The sequence below is a fragment of the Lonchura striata genome, chromosome 3, assembly GCF_050655825.1.
Source record: "Lonchura striata isolate lonStrDom1 chromosome 3, ASM5065582v1, whole genome shotgun sequence".
NCBI classification, from domain to species: Eukaryota; Metazoa; Chordata; class Aves; order Passeriformes; family Estrildidae; genus Lonchura; species Lonchura striata.
Window position 1 is genome coordinate 103,705,001 of NC_140705.1, and position 15,000 is coordinate 103,720,000.

General features: G+C 42.4%; 1 protein-coding gene across 7 annotated transcripts in view; it reads left to right on the forward strand.

Annotated features, from left to right (window-relative positions):
- The window catches only part of PROX1 (prospero homeobox 1), a 49,913-nt gene that overhangs the window by 22,969 nt on the left and 11,944 nt on the right, over nucleotides 1–15,000 (forward strand). The gene's annotated exons all lie outside the window — the stretch shown is intronic.

Below are 15,000 nucleotides of genomic sequence, written 5' to 3' on the forward strand. Positions count from 1 at the left end.
TCTTTCTTGGTTGTTTCCTCCTCTTCTGGGCTGGCAGTTTTCTGCAAGGAAGGTTGCATGGAAGGGGCAGATGAAGCAAGAGGAGGGAAGATGATGTTCCTCAAAGGTTTTGCCATTCATGGTGGGTGATGGCAACATCTAGACTGTTTTTGGTGTGCCATGACTCCCAAGGGCTTTGGCCCTACTAGGAACTAAGCAGGCACAAGACAGGAGACTCCCATGCCTGGGATATAGGTCTGCCCTGATGCCAAGCCATAGTCACTACATACAGGAACAGAAAAGGAAATACACCAGGAGACAAGTATGACTAACTTTTTCCTTGTGCTTAGATTCCCTCAAGTTTTTTTCTTACTAACATTTTTCTGTTCATAGAACATAGATTGAAATGTTCTTTGCGCTCAAAAGTTCCCATATTCTTAGTGGTTTCAGACACCTATTACACATTTTCAAAGTCTTAGTGCCAGTGTTAATGTAAGTGGATTACTCTAGTGAAGACTTGTGGGGAGTGTATATGTGTTTTCAAGCGCATAAGAAAACAAAAATCTCATATGTTTAGTACTGCTAGTGATTGCAGTCTCCTCAGCCAAGGGTTCTGCAGTTTGGAAAGGAGCCCCTTGGTTTGTTTTCCTCCATCGTTGAGGGAAAGAGATATTATAAATGGTGATTGCAAATTCATTCATTTAGTCTTCCTCGTGCTATGTACTATAATGAGAATTTCCTAGAGTTCAGGTCTTGGTTTTGCTGAGGATCCAGCAGTTATGAGAACATTAAACTGTGTGGTGCAGTGTTTAATGTAGACAATGTAACTTTTCCTGATAAATGCCCATCCCCTCCCCCACAAGCTGGAAAGCAAAAATGACAAGTACTGTAATGTTGAAATTGGATCCAAAAGGATTTAGCAAACTGAGCATTTGCCATATTTAGCATCATCAAAGTTCCTCCCTCTTATACTTCAATGATGCTTTGCTGATCTTCTGATTAGTCTGATATGCTATTTCTCTTAAATCACCTACGCTATCATTGCTAAACCCTTCCTGTTATCTATTCCTGGGTCACATTCATGCATGTACTTCATGCATATAGGCCTAAACTGACTATTAGGAAAAAAATTCTGAAGTTAGAATGTGTGTTTGGTGTATACCAGGCTGTGCCATTGATTTGTTCAAGAATTTGTTTTCCTTTCCCTGGGCATTGCTGCTGACAGCTTGTAGCAAAGTCAAATAAGATGTTTAACAAGCCACATGTCCTATCATTTTTAGCTTTGCCATTGTACCCTTGTGGCTATGAGCCAGAGACAGATCCAAGGCCTCCTCCCATACTTTGCAACTTTGCCTGTGTTTTGTGTGTTCATGTGCGTAGCCAGTTCCACATTTTTCTCTCTTGCAGTAGGGTTAGCTGGAGGAATGGAGAAACATGTGCTGAGCTGAACAGAGCAATGGGGGACTGAGTTTTGAAAGGAAAAAAAATAACATCACAAAACCTTTTGGGATTTTTTGTGGAAGGTGAAGGTATTTCTTTATTCTGGGGCCATTCCTCCAGGGAGGAAGAAGGTGGGCTGTCCTGGTGAATGAAAGCCACAAATGTCAGTGTCCCAGCTCAAGTTGGTCAGAAAGAGAGCACAGCTTGCTGTGCCACTTGATATCTGTCTCATCTGCGGTGTTGCCATGGGCTTTTGAATGCCAGCTGCAATAATTAAAGTCAGGCATTGTTGCTATGTATTACAGGAAAAAGAAAGGAAAATAAAAATCAAATAATTTTGTAACTCTCAGAATATGCCCTAGCACAGGTCATCAGAGCTCACAGTTTTGACTATGGCAGGATGACTGAAAAACAAGGGGGATACTGTGCTTTGAGTTAAAATGGAAATACGGTTGAAAAAAATTTAGTTTAATGGGAGTTAAAAACCAGAAACATAGGGTTTATTTTCAGATTTATGTATTTAAAACAACCAAAAGAAACTGGCCTGAGGACAATGCCTGAATTTTAGCCTTGCTTTGTCTCCCACTCCTTCTCAGTCATCCTTGTTCCCTGGCATTTTTTAGCAGTAACCATCATTCTCTGCATTAACACCTCTCTACACAGTGTCCATTCCTTTTCCTAGTGGGCATTTACCAACTCATCCTTAGTCTTCAGGTGTCAGGGTGTCTCTGTGGTGGCAGCTCCACTCTTGCCCCTGCCTGCTCCTCCCGCTTGCCCTGCTCCCCTGTGGGGTGGGCAAACGGAGCGAGCCCCGCATGCGCCATCCTCCTGAGCTCGGCCGCCCGCTGCTGCACGGGAGCCTGCCCGCTTGTGCAGATGTAGTTACTGAGATGGATCACAATAGTGAGGCGCCTGCCAAGCTGCGCGATTTGCACAAACACACTGTCTGCAGTTTTGGTACGGCGGGGCTGGACGCGAGCATTGCCTCGTTTCACAGCGCTGGTTACGGCACTTGTCGCTTCCAAGGGGGGGAAAACCATTCTTTAAGGAGTTTGCCCTTCTTTTGGCAGGGGAAAGCTGTACTAGTGGGAAAAACCTAATTAAGACCAGTTGTACTCAGGTCTTAGCAGAATGTTTAACTTAAGGCACTCTGAGTTAATAAAAATCAATGAGATGATGTAAAACAAGTCAAATAACACCACCTATAAAATCTAAGTAATAACCCAGTCACGTAAGCGGCCTACGAGCCCTTGAGAGGAACACAGGCTGCCAACATTTTCAGAAGTGATGATGATTTTAGGTCAATTTCATTTTGGGATGCTCAATAAGAGGCACTTTGTCAGGAGGTCCTCAACAGTCCATTCCCTGAAAATGAAGTGTGCCCAGCACTGCATCCAAAAATTAAGACATCCTAAATTATAAAAACTGCTGGCCGCTCATATGCTTATTTTAGGAACCTGTATTCTTCCCCAGTTTCATCTGCAGGATTCATCTTGAACTGAATTGGTGTTCATCAAAAGGAGAATTAAAGCCCTCAAACCTGATTTTCATTTAAACTAAGGCCACTTTTGAGTGGTTTTGCAGCACACAGGCACTGTAAAGTACAGTTTATAAGCACCCTAATACTCTGGAGCAGTACAGAGTAGCCTCGAGAGAAGTGAAATTAAGTCTGTAACCTGCTAACATGCATCCCGGAGGTTGCTCTTTCCATGCAAACTGCCCTGCTGTGGCAGTCTCCATGCTTCTGGTGGTACCAGCAGTGAGCACATCCCAACGGGACAGTTGTTTGTTTCAGTATTCCACTCCTCACATTTCTCCCTCAGCTGTATACTTCCTCCTTCAAGGGCTTTATTGTTGTAGTGTTTCAACATCGTTCTCAGCACTCTTAAAGACAGAGTCGGAAAGCTGCTGTCTGCTGATCTGCAGCAAGGGGAGTAAAGCTGCTCTGGCAATTTGAGAATAACAAATGTAACTGTCCTGAGTCCTCTGAAGGAAAACTGAAACATAGGTGGCCAGATGGTATTTCTTTTTCATTTAAAAATCTTGGTTTCAGGGAACTTAATTGATGCCCTCTGGCCTTTTTCCTTTTTTTTTTTTTTTTTTTTCCTTTCCTTCCTTCTAATTTTGAAGAGGCTCCCTTGTGAAACAGCAGAGCTTTCCTTGAAAATGCACAGGACATGAACCTGGTTTTTAATCAAGTAACAAAATCCATAGCTTGCAATAGAAGGTCTGTGCGTTGCATGTATCAATTAATGCTTATTAATCAGTTTTTGCAGTCGGTTGAACTGCAGACCGTAGTTGGAAGCTATTAGGGAGAGAGTTGCGAGAGGAATACTATTGCAGCACTACACCCGGGTCTGCTGTTTGTGTCCTTTGGAATCAAGGTGTTTGTATAATGAAGTTGGCATGTTGATATATGATCTATTTCTTAATGTCATTACAATTTTAGTTCCCTCTGTCTTTTTGTCATTGGGTTGCATTTAAGCACAGCAAGCCCAACTTTAAACTTCCTTACTCAACAGCTTTATTAGTTATAACGTACCGTGACCTTTCTCAACATTCTTAAAGAAAAAGATACAGTGTAATGTCACTTTACTTTGCTTATTGTTCTTTGTTGTGGTGAACAAAGCATTTTCTACAGTGGCTATAGCACATAATTATACAGCTTTCAATAGCGGTGTCTTGGCACATATCAAAGTTCAGAAGAGCCTTTAGAAAAAAAAAGATGTTTTGTGGCAGCCTAGGGAGGGTCTCATCTTTCCTTCAGAAAATAGTTCAAGGCTCTTCTGTCAAGCTTCCCTACTTAGAGCTTTTTCTCCTCCTGCTTCATAAAGTTTAAAGGGGATTCAGTGGAGTTCTATGATCTATTTCCTTTGAAAGATTGTTCCTTTGCACAGAGAAGTCCTTTGACTTCAAGAGTTCACAGATTCATGTCTTTAGGTATCATATGTCTGACCTTATCAGTTACTCTATTTAATGTAGGAGAAAAAGTCTCAACTCTTTGTGTTTGTCTGTTTTGCCTCTGTGAAATGATTTGGTGAAAAGACCATCCTTTTTAACACACCACTGAGAGGCCGTTTCTGACTGTAACCTACCCTGTGGTTCTTCTAAAAAAAAAAAAAATTGTCCTTGTGTTTTGTGTATGGATGATTTCACAGTGAGAATAGAATTATACAAGGACAGACACACATAAAAAAAATCTTTTGCTCTTTTTTTCCTAAATGATCTATTGGCTATTTTGGTGGCTGCTACTCTGGTTCCCCAACAGGCACAACCATTTAACAAACACAGAGATAGCGGCTGGAGTGCTGGGCCAGCAGTAGGTTTTCCCTTGCTTCGACCTACCCCAAAGGCCTTCATAATTAATTGTCCTTCAGAGATGAGGAAAGTTCAGAGACAGTGTGTGTAGCGATGTCTATTGTCTGACATTCAGTTCTCCTTCCCTCAGCTCTTTTTCTTCATTCCACAAAGGGTTATCAATAGGAGCAGGGAGCAAGCTCTCTTCTAACAGCTGCTGGTGGTGGCTGTAGCTTTCTGTGGAAGGTATCATTGTGTTCAGCCATCTATGGATTAAATGGCTGGAAAAGTTCTAACAACCCTTTCAAACGGGCATGTTTATTTCATCTAGATTACACAGACCTATTTAGCTAATTAAAAACTTTCTCAGAACCCCTTCTCTCCTATTCAAGGGAAGGAAAAAAATTAAAATACTAATGTAATTATAAAGAATGGCTGCAATGAAACTTCGTTAAATGAATGAAAAATTTGATCTGTCAGCTTTGATCCAAACACACCCAAATAAGCAGAGGCTTGTTTGTTGAGTTGTTCCGTGGTTTTGGTTTGTGGTTTGTTGTTTCTTTTCCTTAGAGGGAAACAAGGTGCATAGTAGAGAAAGCATAAAAGAAAACACTGATATAAGCTGAAAAAGAAACAAACACTCGCCCAATTTAAAAAACTGCCACAGTTCGTACTATATCTGCTCCTAACATCAAAGTGCAAAGACACTGGAGTTTGCTAAACAGATTATTAATATGGTTGTGCTTCTGTGATTAATTTAGAATCCACTGTGGCATAATTATTAAACTTCATATACAACAGAACAAAATTATATACATGCTCCTTGTTTTCCCTGATGATATACTAAACAAAGATATGGTGGGGTTAGTAGATAGGGAAGAAGTGCAGACAAATTAGAGCCGTTTATTAACAATCACTATGTTACTGCTCCAATTAATTGGGCGAAGCCAAAAAGGACAAATACAATCATTCTTCCACTGAACAGTTTAACTAGCAAATTAGGGGGGTTTTAATTTTTTTTCCTCTCAAAAAAAAAAAACAAAAAAAACCCAAAAAAAAAACAAAACACCAAAAAAAAACTTTTCTATGGACCTTCACCTGCATTCTTCACAAATACATCACTTTACAATGGGAAGAAATAAACATATAAAACATTTTCTGGGCTCCATCTCACTTCCTGACTGTTAAGACGGACTGCACAACAATCAAGATCAATTATTGTACTGATTAAGTTATTATGTCTGGCATTTTGAAACAGGTTTTCTGTATTTAAGAAGAAATTGCATACAGAGTAGATGCAGCTAATACAGTAATGCAAAAAAAGATCATAAAAAATTAAAGTTATTCTTATGAATCTTTCATTAGAAGCAATGAAAAGGGACATTGGTGAAGCCAAATGCTTTGTTCTTCTGAGCTCCTCTTGTAGGTCCAGATCCTGCAAACAATTACGTACTTGAATGTTCCTTCTGCGAGAGTCCTGTTGGCACCTTCAGCCTATCTCCTGCCCTTTCACAATTTCCCCATTTTGGCCTGTGGCAACACTACTAGCAGTATTGTTCTACTTTATCAGATGTTCCCTTTAAAAATTGACAGATTTCTGTAAAAGAAAAAAAAAAAAACCCACAAAATCACAGAGCTGTACAGAGGCAAACACTTGCTTTTATGAAGGAAGAACTGTTGTGAAATGATTTAAGGCTACTCAGAGCTTTTCAGATTACTCCCCACCGCAAATAACATGTTAAGTACTAAATTACCCTAAGCGGTGTTTTATTACTGATCAATAAAATACTAATCTTGTCTTTTAGCATGGAAAAATATTTTAGCAGGGCTTTTTCTAGTTTAGTTCAGGGGTAGCTGTAAACCATAAGGCAAAATCATCACTGCTCTCCCTGCAAAAAAACCCAAAACAAACAACCTAACAAATCCCACCCGATCTTCATTTGTTTCTAGCTTTGCTTTGAGGGAATCCTAGGATTGTTCCAGCTGAATGGTGTTGGGTTTCTGTTCCTGTGTGCACGTAGTTATGATGCGCTGTGGGTTTTTTGGGGGGTATTTGTATTTTTGTTTTTGATTCTTTCACAATTATTTACTTGTACACATCTTTATTGCCCCGTCCTCTTCTCAAACAAAGCAAAAAAAAAAAAAATTCCCCTTCACCCCCCTGAAAAAAAAAAGGAAAAATAAAAGGAACCCACAGAAACAAAACAAAACTTGGCAAACTCTTCTGACTCCTAGTGCCATTTCATTTAACATTCAACAAGGGGTACTGGGAATTGAAACGTCAACTGGAGATCGAGAAAAGCACCAATTTATAGTGTGTTAGCCTTGCACAATTCAGGATTTCTTTTGCTGGCTGCACACATTATACCCAACATCTCGCCACTCTCTTGTGGCAGTTGTGAGGAATGGCTATTCCTTCCCGTGTGTGTACTACAGGCCTCTAAAGACCCTTATTTATTCTCTCCCATGTCACCTTGTGTACAGTCTGGTCTGTGACACTGATGGTGATTATGTCATTATTTTGCTCTGGGGGCTTTGGCACATCTGCAGAGCTGATGCACATCTTCTTTGTTACGCTGGCATACGTCCCATATCGCAAATGCTTCATTAGCCTTACTGCCTGCCTCCTTGCCAGACAAGAATACCCAAATCCAAGCTTCTTTTTCCTCTGGTCTTTTGTGTCTGTGATGAGCCTTTATTCATCTTCCTAGTTCTTCCCTGTTTTCTATTTTTCTGTGTAAAACCGATTTCCAGATGTCCATCGTTCTCCAAAATCCCATAGTGGATGAGGAGTGAGAAGCAAGGTGAATTTTAACCCATGTCATCCCTCACTTGCTTTGAGTCTTATCCCTTACAAGGTGAAATGTTTTTTCTTTCATTCTGTATCTAGCAGGAATTTGTTAGGCAATTTTAAAACCTGGTGTTTAAAAAAAAAAAGGAAAAAAAAAAAGAAAATAAATCAATAAATCCTACAATTTTAAATTTTATAAATCCTAGTTGTGGTAATGGGTAACATGCAAGTTGCACATGTTTTTTCCAGACTTTCTTCATTTCTTTTAGGCAACATAAATAAATTTCTCACTCAGAACTTTTGGAGGAGCAGCACTGTCCAGTGAAGGTGGAGGGTGTTGATGAGACCCGATCAGCTGAAATTTCTTGTATCCTGTTCTAATGTGTCACATTAGAAGGTCATAGAACTTTTTGTACTGTGAAAATTGAGGAAAATGTTTGATCTTCTGAACTTTATCTAAGCTGTTGTATACAAATGTCATACCAGAGAGATGCGAAATAGTAGGTTAGCTTACTAGCTTTGTAAGATTTTCCCCTCTGTTTCCCACCCACCCCATGCTTTCTCTTCATGACATGGAACTAAATTCTGGGCTGTATTCTCAATGTCTGGTGTAAATCAGCTTCAGCAATCATTGCAGCTAATTAATATATGCCAGCTGAAGAGCTGTCTTTTGTTGTGTTACTATACAGTCAAGTGTGTGAATATATTTTATATGTTAATTGGAAAAAAAGTTTAATTTAATTTTTTAAACTACACATTGAATGCAGCACTAGATTTGGAGTCACAGAGCCATTGTGTTCATGAATATGGGGTGGAAGGTGAGTGTTGTTTTTATTTTTGTGAGGCACACTTGCCAAAAGAGGAGATCCCAGCCAATCCTGTCTCACAGTGTAGGGTCAGGGCTGTGTGAGTGACTTTAACAGAAGCCTTACAGATAGGATTGCCCATCCTATAGGACTTTGAATAGGTCACCTTCATGCAGAACACTGTTTCCTTGATACATTCAATGTGTTTTAAAATGGACAAGAGTCTGACTCTCATGATGTCAATTAGCAAACTTTCAAAATACTTCAGAAACCGTGGGAGAGGTTTAGCACTGCTGTGACCCGTGCTGGTTTCTGGGCCAGCTTTCTGGGGTCCTGCTCTTTCTCAGAGCAGATATCCCTGGCCTGAGAGAGCTGGGGCAGCACAGGTCTGTTTACAGGCAGGCCTTGCAGCAATGGGGATGCTGTTTTCAAACATACCTAAATTTACAGGGGCAAATACTGAGGTTGTGAGGAAGTGGCAGCAGGATATTGTAAGGATCCGTGAGGACTCTATGTCCTTCACCTGCATGTGACAAAGCAAACCTGGGAGCAGGAGGAGACACAGTTTGTAGCAGCTGTAGCATTAACAGCACAAAAGTGAAGAAAAACCATTAAGTCCAAGCAGGAGGCAGTCTTTGGAGTACTGGATCTCTTACTTACACATAGCCTATCACCTGCAGCACTAGAGTATAGCTGAATTTTGTGCAGAAAGAGTCTTCCTGATAGGTAAGTGTGGGTAGGTGAGAGATAGAAGGACAGCCAGAAGGGCTGGCTGAAGGTAATCAGTGTTTTGGAGATGATTTCTCCCTTTAGATCTGGAAGGGGCAAGGTTCAGCTTTCTTATCTGCAGAGGGGGAAGGTACACGGGCGGGCTCTGGCTCCTTTTGTGTGCCCTCTGTGGGGGGGCTGTTTCAAGGCTCTGGTGGAAATGTGCTATCAGAAGAAGCCCCGTCCAGGTGGTGGTCCAGAGTGCTCAAAGAGGTGGCCTTGAACTTGTGTCTCTAGTTAGTGGAGAGGCTTTGTACAGAGCAGCAAACCAGGGTGGCACGATCTCTGTTGCTAAGCAGACAGACTGCTGCGATTGGGACTTAGAACTGTGGCATAGACGTATAAATGCATTTAAAGCAGTAGTGTGCAACTTCAGAAAGTTTTTAGAGGAGAGAGGGGAAAATAAACACTGTAAATGAAAGGTCTTTAAGTGCTAAATATCAGTGTTGGGCGGGGTGGGGGGAGCAGGAGCTGGAGCAGCTTATCTCTTACAATTGCAGAGAGGGCTGGCTCCATCAGATGAGGCCAGCCTCGAGGTTATCTAATCCAGGGCTGTCTGGAGTTGCACCATTTCCTTCCGCAAGGGATAAAGGGGAGTCAAATGAGAGGGGGCTCAGTCCATTAGGATGTAAGACTTCATCTTCTGGCCTCGAGGCTTGTGAGCCTCACCGTTCCCTTGAAGGTTCAGTGCACTGGAACTTGTAACAGGGCGTTTGTAGCCCAGTTCAGCCAGCTGCATGCCTCAGGATGGCATAGATGGAGCCATTTATCCCATCATGATGAGCTCTGGATGCTCATAAAAGCATGGTTGCACTGGGACGAGATTTTTTTAGAATTGTTCAGTGGGAGTATAAGCTGGTGGAGACAGCTTTATTTGCAACACCCCTCACCCATAACCATGCACAATTTCCTTCCCCTGCCCTTACCCTCTGCCACTGGAAAGAGGAAAGAAGGTACCCTCTGCCAGAGGGCATGCTTGCCACCTTCATGACATCCCCAAAAGGACCCTTGTGACAGCCTGCTTTCCTGCCAGACTGATTAAACACCACCTGCTTCCCATCCTTCTCCCCTACCTCCCTCCTCACTCCCCCTAGCCCAGCCCATGCAAACTGAGGAGGGAGAGGGCACAGTTGGAGCTTTTCAGGGCCAGAACAGAAGACAAAGGTGATTGCAATGCAGAGAGTTGGGAAGAGTGTGCAAGAGCAAGCAACACCAATTATAGATGTTACTGTACTGTTGCAAGATTTATGTGTACATATATATATGTGTGTGTGTGTGTGTGTGTGTGTATGTGGTGTATTCTAGATGCATAATAATTTTAATTATCACTTCTACTATAGTGTTAGTTGTTCACCTACGGAGCCAAATTTGACTGAACACAAAAAAATGCTTGCAAAGTACAAGTTCTGTGAGCCACTTAACTTCTATATCCATAGTCTAACCAGCAGTTTCTGCACACCTGAATCTTTCACACATGGAAATAAACCATGAAAGCAGAGGACTTGCTGCTGGTACAAGACATAACCTGCTCATCTCAGTCCAGGCTGTGCCTCCTGGTCCTTCTGAGTAGCACATCACATTTCCATCTGGCTGATGTGTCCAGGACAGTATGCAATAACCTCTCTGCTGAGCCAGAATTGGGTGGTCATCCCTGTACTCATTTTTCTGGACAGGTTTTTTTGTGGGCGCCTGTATATGGTACCTGCCAGAATTTGGCAGCAGAGTACATAATATGCTGCTTGGCATTGTTGGAAGCCTCTTGTAGCAGATTGCATTTCACCACAATGGACTGAGTTTAAGTTAGACTATTCTTGTGTGTGAGAGTTTTATTTTTTCTTCAGTTTTTGTATGAGACAACTTCTGGAGTGTGACAGTAACCCCTCCAGTGGTTCTTTCTTACATTTCCCAACACACACTAAATGCCCAACTATCACAAGCTGTGGGAGCCTTAGTGATTTTTCCATTCTGTGGCACTGCCACTGGCAATGCAGCAAGTTAAGGGCAATCAGAGTTTCCATTAGAAGCCTCTACATCTCATGCAGTTCTAATTCATCAGTATGGCAGAAAAGGAAATTTAATAATCTTCCCAGTAAAACGCTGTTGATGATTTCTGAAGACGGAGAAGGGGAGAACTGAATTTCAAGGTGCAAAATGTCTAAACGAATTGGAAATTCTAAGTCCTCGTTATTATGTCTTACCTCGCTCTAGCCCTGAGTCTTACCAAGTTTTGTATTTGGAAACCAGCTCTCTGAAGCCGTGGTGTTCGCGCGCCAGAGCAGCTCTGTTTCCGTGATGGAACGGCTCATCCCCTGCACCGTGGGCGCAGCAGTTCTGGGACAGGGATCCCATGGGTGCACGTGCGTGGGGCAGGATGGGGAGATGGGCAGATGGGTGCCACCAGGGAGCACCCAGGAGGCAGCAGGGGTGTGAGCCCCAGCGAGCTGCGGCAGCGCCGTTTGCGCTCAGCCGCCAGCGGCGCTCGGTGCTCCAGCCGCGCGGGGAGCCTGCAGAGTGCTTCCCAGTCTTTATTTGTGGAAAAGCTTAATTGAAATGCAAGTGATTAAATCTAATGTATCATGCAGTATCCATTTTCACTGCACTACCACTTTCACTTCCCCGATATTATCAGGCATCTCAGCAGCCCCACTGTCAGGTTTTTTCCTTGTAAGAGCCATGCCCATTCTCTCTCCTCTTTGTGAGCTTGGCGGAGGAGATAACAGTAAGCCAGCAGTAGAGTGTTAGTGCCCCAAACTCTCCTCATGGGATAGGGGATCTCATCTTTGTTTTAAACAAACACTTTTAAAATATATCCTTAAATAATTTCCCAGCTGTTTAAAAAGCGTTAAAAAAAATTACACTGCAACAGTAAATGCAATAAGCAACCTCTGTTGTTTACCTAATTTTTCTCTTTTGAGATGGACTTGGACAAACTCTTTTCCCTTTCCAATATTAGTGCTGTCGCAAAAGAGTGGCCTTCTATTTGTGAGGCACAGTGGGAGAACAGACTTTCCTAAACAGCCACCCAGTTTCTTGTCCATTTTTTCTCTTCCCAAAAAACAAAAAATTTCTTAAGAGATGTGTACAGCAGGAATTGTGAGAAGAGAAGAAACTTGAAAGCAAAAAATTAAGACTGTGGTGGCACCAGAGAACTGTTGGTGTAGCCAGGGGAATTGGGACACACATAGAGATGGGCAAAATTATATCCTGCATTCTAGAAAGGGGCTGGTTGGGAGAAGAGTGTGTATACTAGAGCATCCAATAACTGAGGTATTTTTCCTTTGTGTTTTTAAAATAAAAACATCCTTTCCAACTATTTCCCTCTCCTCATAAGTGATAATGGAAGAGGCATTAGCCTTTCCATTGCCTGAGCCAACCTGTTTTTTTCTAAGAGGTGTCCAGGATGTTCAGCCAATTGAGTGATCTAATTAGCTGAAAATTGTTAATTTCCTTTACCTTATAAAGCACCTAACACAGAAACTGTTAAATAATGTTAAGTGTCAGACTTAAACTGAGAACATTGGGCCATATGCTGCCGTGGCTTTCGCGCCAAAAAGTGTAGCAACTTACTCCAAAACCTGCCTCCAATTCCTGTGTAGAAGCCAAAGCCTCCTGCTTGATATGCTGCCACACCAACTCGCAGTGCTAAGATGGTCCCTCACAGCAGCTCCCTGCACTCGGGGAACAGGGAATGTGTGTGAGGGGAGGGGACAGTCGGGATGAACGTGACAGGAGCCAGGACACTGAGGAGGTGTTGCAGACGCTGCCCTTGCAAACCTGGGAAAGCCGATGGTGGGGCAGTGCTGCTCAGGGCAGCATTAGCCTGGAAAAGGCACCAGATCTGTGCCTGCAGCTCCTGATTGCACAAGTCCTGCTCTGCAGTGGGCCAGGTGGATAGGTGAGCTCCTTGGAAGCTCCTTCTTAAAGCAGGGTGGTCTCTGGACTGGTGGAGTGCATGCAAGGGAGGGGCTGGTCTGAGTGTCACAAGCCTGTCTGGGCTCCAGGGGCAGTGTGATGTCTTACTGCTGGGGAGGGATGCAGAAGGTCTTGTCCTTGCTAAGTTTCCTACAGGACATAGACTGTGGATATGGGAGTGTGCGTTTAGGTGACAACTTTCAAAGCACACAGGCTTAAAGCTTTCTTCTGTGGGAAGAGGCTCAGGGCTATGTATGGGTGATACAAGTGGAATTTCTTAATCATCTTCTTTAAGAAGGTTTCTCTCTTCCCCCACATCTCACCTTACACTGACTATGGGAGCGAGGGGTGCCTGTGCCAATCTAGCTTGTGCTTTGTCTGAGGTTTTCTTGGCAGAAGTATTTTCCTGAATCTCTTCTGCTGTTGCTGTACCTGTGTTGGTGTGGATTGCTGTGCACACACACTAAAGCTGTCTGATCTGGAGCTACCCTAGGTGAGACTGCTTCCCCAGTAGTAGACTCATCATCCTGGAGAGGTTCTCCAGCACTTGTCTAACAGGTGCTGTTTATATCTTAGCCTTGGGTTCCCTATAGAGTTCTCCTGTATAGCCACTCTCTAGATCATCCAGCAAGAAGAGTGATCTGGCCTTGCCCCTCTCATCCCCTCCAACCTGTTTACTCCCATCACCACGACCTTGTGCTCTGCAATATGAGCAGCCTTCACCAGCCAAAGACCTCTGATCCTAAGTCCATGAGGGATTTTGGCTTTTCTATTTGGCAAGGTGACTTGTTGCCCACCAGGTCAATATGAATAAAGTCTTTAAAAATCCATAATGTCCTGCAGTTGGAAAAATTGGGAAAAAAGCATTCTTGAGCTGTCTATGCTGTGTTTCTTTATTTCTGCTCATAGTTAAAATTTTAAAAAAATCCAAATTCACACGTACCAAGAATTCTACTTTATATAAAATTTGAAAGCAAAATCAATCCTGGTCCAATCTTATCATTTTTAAAGTATGTTTATCCAGCTTTGTAGTAGGAACAAGCAGACTGTTTGAAGGCCACATAGTTTTCAAACCTTGGTTGCAACACGTTACCCCATTTTGAAACCTTCTTTATCTAGCCGAGAAAACTAAAATCTGTTTGACAAAGTAGCACTCCAGCCAGTTTATCTTGCAATATGGCTTTAGCTCACAGAGCCTATTGATTTCCTTAAATTAATGTTTACAGAATGCTACTGAATTTCACTCAACGGGACATTGTTCTTTTGAAGCTTTGTAAAATATGATACAGAGTGTTACTGCCATTTGTTCCTTTGCTAAGACTGATGAAACATTTATTTTTTTAAAGCGCAGCCTTGAACTATAGCTGTTTCCTACAAGTGTGTTTACTCTTGGAACATTAGTAATACAACACACTATCAGACTCCAGCACAATACCACAAGCAAAGTCTCTAGGTACACTCTGGCCAGACTAATTGTAGAAATGGAGCTGAAGTTTAACACAGATTAGACATCATATGAGAAAAGGTTTCAAGCTTAGCCCAGCTGTCCCTGTCTGAAGGATCTTCAGATTTGTGTGCTACAGCCAAGCAGTTGTCTGACGCTGTTACAATATTAGAATGATTGCGTTGGTCTTGGTACTTCTAAACATGGGACCCCGGACTGAAAATTTCCATGTGATCCTTTCCCTTTGTCCCCCCAGACAAGGTGAATGGCTTTATGGGCGCCTTGCTCCCGGGTTGGAGGCTTCTGATCCAGTCTCTGAGGACTGCTTTGAAATCTCCTCCAAGAAGTATTTGCATTACTTATGTCCACCCAAATCTGGTACTTTTCTAAGATGAGGTTGCAGTTACATACTGCAGAACTTTTACAAGAAATCACAGCTTGACAATTTTGCTTCTGCTTTCTGCACACATCATTCCAATAAATCTTCACTCTTTGCTTATGGGCCTATGTATTTTATCCCATAGGCATTAGAGTGAACCGCTCACTGGGAATATGAGTGGGAA